This window comes from Coenobita brevimanus, chromosome 70 (genome assembly GCF_032717465.1).
Source record: "Coenobita brevimanus isolate Jiangsu-jjx chromosome 70, ASM3271746v2, whole genome shotgun sequence".
Classification (NCBI taxonomy): Eukaryota; Metazoa; Arthropoda; class Malacostraca; order Decapoda; family Coenobitidae; genus Coenobita; species Coenobita brevimanus.
Window position 1 is genome coordinate 54885111 of NC_137023.1, and position 7500 is coordinate 54892610.

Genomic DNA, 7500 nt, shown 5'->3' on the forward strand with positions numbered 1-7500 from the left:
ATAAATACATAACTAAATCTACAAAAGCATCCCTGTCAACATTATCTATACACATACATAACATCCATAAATTTCACTATATATGTATGTCTCTGTGTATACGTTGAACTACACATAATAAAAAGCAAAAAAACACCCTACACCCAAGCCCTACCTACACCCCAAATTCCCCCCCCTGCTTCCCCGTCTCCCTACCTCCACCCCCTACCTACTTTTACCTCCTCCCCTCCCTCACCTTTCCTCCACCTTCCCTCCCCCTCCTCTACATGCCTCCACGTACCTGCATCTTCGTCTACAACCATCATTCACGACTCATTACTACCTACCTCCTCTCCTACATGCTACACTGCAGTTCTCTCTCTCTCTCTCTCTTGTTTCGACCTGACCCTTTGACGGTACACACACACACACACACACACACACACACACACACACACACACACTTTACCTCATCCTCTCTTACTTTACCCTATCCTCTCTCACTTTACCTTATCCTCTCTCCCTTGTACCATCTTCCTTCTCTTATCTTTCTATCTGTAGGTTTAATCTTCGTCACTCAATTACCTTCCCTTTCCTTCCCTTCTTTCTCATTAGTCTCCCCTCTCATCCCTTCCATTCTCGTTTTCTTTTCCATTTCCCCTCTTCTCCCCATATCCTCCCTTGTCATTCTCCCCTCCCTTCTCTCCCTACCTTTCTGTCTTTCTTTCCTCTCCCCACCACCTCCCTCTTCCTTTCTCCCCTTCGTCTCCCTTCCCATCATCTTTTTTATATTCCATCTCTAGCCTTCCCTCTCCCCTCCTTATCCTCTCTCTCTCTCTCTCTCTCTCTCTCTCTCTCTCTCTCTCTCTCTCTCTCTCTCTTGTTGCTACTGCTTACGATTAACGAGGCCTTAATAATGAGGGGGTTAATTAAGTCTATACAGGTATCCCCTTCAATTAAAGTAAGGTAATCGAAAGCCAAATTCAAGAGACCTGAGACTGCATGAATAAAATAATAAAGAAGCTCCTGCAATAAAGCTGTTTGGCGGCGTTAAATAAAAAGGTTCGTGTAATAAAGGAGTTTGGTGGCGTTCCTAAAGGATGTGTGTTGCCACCTTTATTTTATACCATCAACACAGCAGTCATCAACGGCTAATCTGTGTGTATTTCCTTTATTACACTACTATCTATCTATCTATCTATTGCCAGACGCCTCAATCCCGTTTGGGGTGGCCACAAACAAATCGCCTCCAAGTCGCCCTGTCCCCCGCCATTTCACCACCCTGCTCCCAACTCACACCCCCCTCTCTCATATACCTCTCCACCCCATCCCTCCATCTCATCCTCGGTCTCCCCCTCCCTCTTCCACCCTCCACCTCACTCACATACACTCTCTTCGTCAGTCTTTCACCCTCCATCCTCTCCACATGGCCAAACCACCTCAGTGTGTTCCTCACAACGCTCCCTATCACATCCACATCAACACCACAACGCTCCTTTATATCCTCATTCGTCAGCCTGTCTCTCCACGTGACTCCACAAGCTCCTCTTAAATAACTCATTTCCACTGCTCTCACTCTTGACTTGTGTCCTTCCAACAACGTCCAAGCTTCACTTCCGTACGTTAGAGTTGGTATCACAATACTGTCATGTAGTAACTTTTACTTCCATGCTCACTTCCCTGTTTTCTATCACTGCTTTCAAGGAACCAGCAACCTTTCTTCCCTGCTGTACCCTTTCAAGCACTTCACCCTCAAACCTCCATCCTTACTCATCACACTACCCAAATACTTAAACGTACTCACATTTTCCAATTCCTCACCATCCAACCTCGCTATACATTCACTGACTTCACCTCTCTCAAAGACCATCACTTTACTCTTCCCTACATTCACCTTTAGGTTCCGTTTCTTACACACTCTCTCAAACTCATCCACCAAGCCTTGCAGCTCCCCTTCATCTTCACTCAACAACACAGTATCATCTGCAAACAACAGTACAGGAGTTTCCAAACACTATCCTCTCTCACCAGGGCCACTCCAACATCCACTACCCTACCTTGTACCTCTTTTATTACCCCATCCATGTACAGATTGAACAACCATGGAGACATGACACATCCCTGTTTCAAACCAACTTTCAAAGAGAAAAATTCACTTAGTTCACCATCCACACGCACTGCAGCCTTAGCACCATCATACATACTCTTCACAGCATTCAACAACTTCCCATCTACTCCATATATTCTTAACACTTTCCACAATCCTTGTCTATCCACCCTGTCATATGCTTTCTCCAAATCCATGAAAGCCGCATACAACTTCTTTCCCTTCTCTAGAAACTTTTCCACTAAAGATCTAAGAATGAATATCTGATCTACACAACCTCTTCCCTTCCTAAAGCCTCCCTGTTCTTCTCCAACTAATTTCTCTGTTCTTTCTCTAACTCTGTCTATAAGTATCCTACCATACACTTTTCCTATTATACTAAGAAGACAAATGCCCCTATGATTACCACACACTTCTTTTTCCCCTTTTCCTTTGTACAAGGGAATAATTATACCTGACTTCCAATCCTCCGGGACTCTACCTTCCTCCCAGGCCAATCTGCACATCTTCCACATCCATTCTACTACTATCTCTCCCCCATGCTTCAGCATCTCACCACACACTCCATCAATTCCTGGGGCTTTCCCCGATTTAACTTTCTTCATTGCTTCCACAACCTCTATCCTACTGATTTCTACCTGTCTTCTCACCTCCCTCCTTCTCCCAGCCATTCCCCAGCCACTTATACTCGCATTACTTCCATCCTCTACGTTCAACAATTCCTTAAAGTGTTCTCTCCATCTGCTCACTTTTTCTCCCTTCTCCACTAGTAATCTACCATGTTTATCTTTCACTCCCCTGCTAACTTCACTTCCACCCTGTCTTACTCTTTTCACTTCTCTCCAGAACATTTTCTTACAGTCCCTCCACTTTACACTCAAATTCCTTCCAAATTCCTGATCCACTCTCTTCTTACTCTCTCTTACTAATCTTTTCACCTCTCTCTTCCTTTCCACATATAACTCTCTCTTCTGCCTCTCAACTTCTTCCACGCCCCTATTTCTCATCCATTCATTGTATGATTTCTTCTTTTGTGCCACAGCCTGTTTCACCTCTTCAGTCCACCACGCTGTTCCTTGCACCCCCCTCCGTCTACTACTGATGCTACATTATTTACTTTATTGCACTATTTATACCATATATTATTCTAGCAAAGGCACACAGGTACAAGTTGCAATATTCACGTGAACGACCTAACGAAACACCTCTGAGAAAGTTGAGAAAACAAACACATTAAAGGAAGGGACGGGATGTAGGGTAGGGTAGGGTGCGATAAGGTATAGTGGAGAAAGACAAGGTAGGGTGGGGCAGGGTAATGTAAGGCAGGGTAAGATATGGTAGTGTAAGGTAGAAGTGGGGAGTGTAAGGCAGGGTGAGACAGGAGAGGGGAAGGTAAAACAGAGGAAGGTAAGGTCGGCTAGTGTAGGGTAGGGTAAGAGGGTAAGATAAGGCAGTGTAGGGTAGGGCAGGGCATGTTGAAACTGTTAAGGGCATAGGGGGCGTGGGCGCAGGGGGCATGAATTAAAGACAACAATATATACACACGACACCACGTACACACCAGGCCTTACCTGTGTGTGTGTGTGTGTGTGTGTGTGTGTGTGTGTGTGTGTGTGTGTGAGAGAGAGAGAGAGAGAGAGAGAGAGAGAGAGAGAGATGGATATGATGATGGAGAGGGGGAGGGGGAGTAACATACGCTCCAGGTCTGTGAAAAAAACTGGGTTGGTTTCCGGGGCTGTCCGCTTTACTTCCCCCCCCCCACCTCTCTCTCTCTCTCTCTCTCTCTCTCTCTCTCCACCATATTTTCTACCTTTTCTCACCTGTCTGGGAGAACATGAAAGAAGGGAGTATTAATGTAGAAGAGGAAGTGAGTTAAGGAGAGAAGAGAGAAGATAAGGCAGAATGAGATGAGATAAAAAAGAGAAAGAAATGAGAGAGAGAGAGAGAGAGAGAGAGAGAGAGAGAGAGAGAGAGAGAGAGAGAGAGAGAGAGAGAATATGAAGTGAAGTGGAAAGAACAAGATAACGAGAGAAGGAAAAAAAACAGATAAGAGGAGGGAGAAGCATAAAAATGAGAACAGGAGAAGAAAAGATAAGAAGAAGGAAGAGAAGAATTCAGATAAGGAGAGAAAAATAAAAGACACGAACACATAAAAAATAAATAAAACACGAAATGAAAAAAAAAAAATAGAGGCAGAGAGGAAGAAGAGATGAATTACACATTAGATTATATTTTACTAGACTAGCTATTGTTTCCTTTATTTTCAGTCCAAGAGAGAGATGTAATTCAACCACTTCAGCACCAGGACGTATTCTATTTTTCTGCCTCACATCAGACGATTTTAATAAGCAAGGAAAAGAATCGTAGTGGAAAAAACTGAGTACACTTGACTCATCCGGCGTTATGTCATGAAAATAAAAGGAAATGTGAGAAAAATACGGCAATTTACCGATTATATAAGTAATTTTTAAAGAAAGAAAACAACAGGCAAAATTTAATAACCTCGCAATTACGTAAAAAACAAAAAAACAAAAATAAAAAATATATTAATCTCGAAGTTATATCATTAAAAAAAGATCCTCGTACTGAAGGGCTTACGTTGTTTAAAATTCAGCACCTGTCCTCCCCCCCACCCCCACCCCTGACCTGCGACCCCCCTTGACCCCGTGACCCACATCCAAGGGCATGCTGGGTCAGGCTGGGGTCAGTCGGGGGCGGCTCATTTCATTAGGAGGTGAGTGGAGATGATTTTCAGTAATTCACGCGATTATTTCCTCGATGAGCTTAGTTTAACGCACACTGTTATTGAATCCTTGACTTGTACACACACACACACACACACACACACACACACACACACACACACACTACAAACAAAACGTACATATACGCAGATGGACAACCCCCTCCACACACATATACACGACAAACAAAAAGCACACACACACACACACACACACACACACACACACACACACACACACACATAAAAAAGGTCACGTCTGGCTGCTTCTCATTGACCCGAAACGAGAGCAACAAGCGAGGTGACCTGAGGGAGGAAGAAGGGAAGGGGGAGAGGAGGAAAATGGGGGAAGGGGAGGAGGGGAGACGAGGGAAGGGGAGAAGAGGGAACGAGGAGAAGAGGGAAAGGGAAGTGGGAAGAGGGAAGTAAGGGAATGATGAAGGGGTGGGGAGAAAAACAGGATGGGGAGAAAGGGATAGGAGGGGAGAGAGGATGGACTAGAGAAAAGGAGGGGGAGAGCAGGGACGCTGGAGGGAGAGGGGAGGAAGGGAGACAAAGAGGAAGAAGGAGAAAATGTGGGGAAGAGGATGAAGGGAAAAAGAGAGGAAGAAAAAGGGGAGGAGGAGGAGGAGAAGGTAGAATGCGTGAAGGAGGAAATCTGAGAAGAAGTAGAGGGGAAAGAGAAGAAGAGGAGAGAGCAAAGGGGGAAGAAGAGAGAAGAGGGAAGGAGGAAGATGAAAAGAGGAGGAAAGATGCTGGAGATAATGAAAAGAGAAAAAGAGAAATTTCATCAAGGGGGGGGGGAACTGGAGGGAACGTAAAGAGGGAAGAGGTGAGAATGAGAAATGGAGAGAGAGAGAGAGAGAGAGAAGAAGGAGGAGGAAAATGAGAGGAAGAAGAGACGAGGTGTTGAAGAAGTGATAAAAGGAGACAAAAATGTGGCCGTAAAACTGGAGAGGTTAAGGAGGAGGAGGAGGACAAGGAGGAGGAGGAGGAGGAGGAGGCAGAAGGCAGCAGCAGCAACAACAACAACAAAATACACCCACTATCATCCCTACCACCAAAACAACAGCATCAAAAACAACAACAATACCATCATCAATCATCATCATCATCACCATCATCATCATCATCATCATCATCATTATCATCATCATCATCATCACTACAATAATTATAAATATACAAAAAAAACAAACAAACAAACACCAGGAGGCAGCACTGCAAGTTTCCCCGCAGTGGACAGACTCACACTTACAAGGTCAGCTTAATGTGTGTGTGTGTGTGTGTGTGTGTGTGTGTGTGTGTGTGTGTGTGTGTGTGTGTGTGTGTGTGTGTGTGTGTGTGTGTGTGTGTGTGTGTGTGTGTGTGTGTGTGTACTGGAAAACTGTGTGCATGTTTGAGTGTGTATGTATGTATGCTTGCGTGTGTACGTATATTAAGTATGAGTGTACGCACGTTTTATGTACGTTTGAGTGTGAATATCTGTGTGTATTTTAGAACTGTGAATATCTGAGAAAGTGTGTGTGTGTGTGTGTGTGTGTGTGTGTGTGTGTGTGTGTGTGTGTGTGTGTGTGTGTGTGTGTGTGTGTGTGTGTGTGTGTGTGTGTGTGTGTGTGTGTGGTCATGTGCGTTGAACCTGAATGCGTCATCTTCACTCATTTCCCTGAGGCTCTCCCCTGGGGTGTCGAGGTGGGGAGGGGAGGGAATGGGGAGATGGGAGAGGAGGGAAGAGGAAGAGGGGAGAGGAAAATAGATAGGGAAGGGGGAGGGGGAAATGAGTAAGGAGAGGGTTTGGGTAGAGGGGAGGGAGGGAATGGAAAATTGGAGAGTGACAAGAGGAGAAGAGGGAGGGGGGAAAGAGGAGAAGGGAAGATGATAGAAGGGAGGGGGGGGGGAATGAAGACTGTCGGGAAATGGAAGAGAGAAGAGGAATGGAGCAGGGAAAGGAGGGGAGAAGGGAGAAGACGGGAGAGGGAAGAAAATGGAGTTGGGGAAGATAAGGGAAGGGGGAGACAGACAGAGAGAGGCGAATGGAGAGGAGAAAGACAAACGGGACAGGGGAAAGAGGGGGAAGAGTACAGAGATCTGGATAGAGGGGAGACAGAGTGGTATGGGGAGAGGCAGAGAGGGGGGAGGGACAGAGACAGAAGGAAGGGGAGACGAGAGATGGGGAATGGGAGACAGGGGGAGGGGGAGACGAAAAATATGGAGAGATGGGATTGAGACGGGGAGGGGGAGAACGAGAAAGAGGGAGGGATAGATACGAAAACATCAGGAGGGAGAGAGAGAGATAAGGGAAGGAGAGAGACACAGAAATGGGAGGGGGAGAGATGGAGGAAGGGGGAGAGAAGGGGAGACAAAAAGGGGGGAAGAGGGGAGACTCAGGAAGAAGACAGGGGTAAAGAAATGACTCAGCATCTCGATATGATTGAAAATAACTGAAGGGATTAGAGGGGAGGGGAGGGGAGGGGAGGGGGAAGGGGTGAGAAAGGGGGAGGAAATAAGTAACGGGGCTTGGGGGAGAGACTGAGTGGGTGATTGGAGAGTCGAAGAAATATTAGCGTCCGTGAATAATAATACGAAATAAGTCGAGGATTAGGATGGAGATGATGATTGGGATATAAGTGGGAGAGTCGGGGTGTGACTGAAATGTAACTGAGATAGGAAA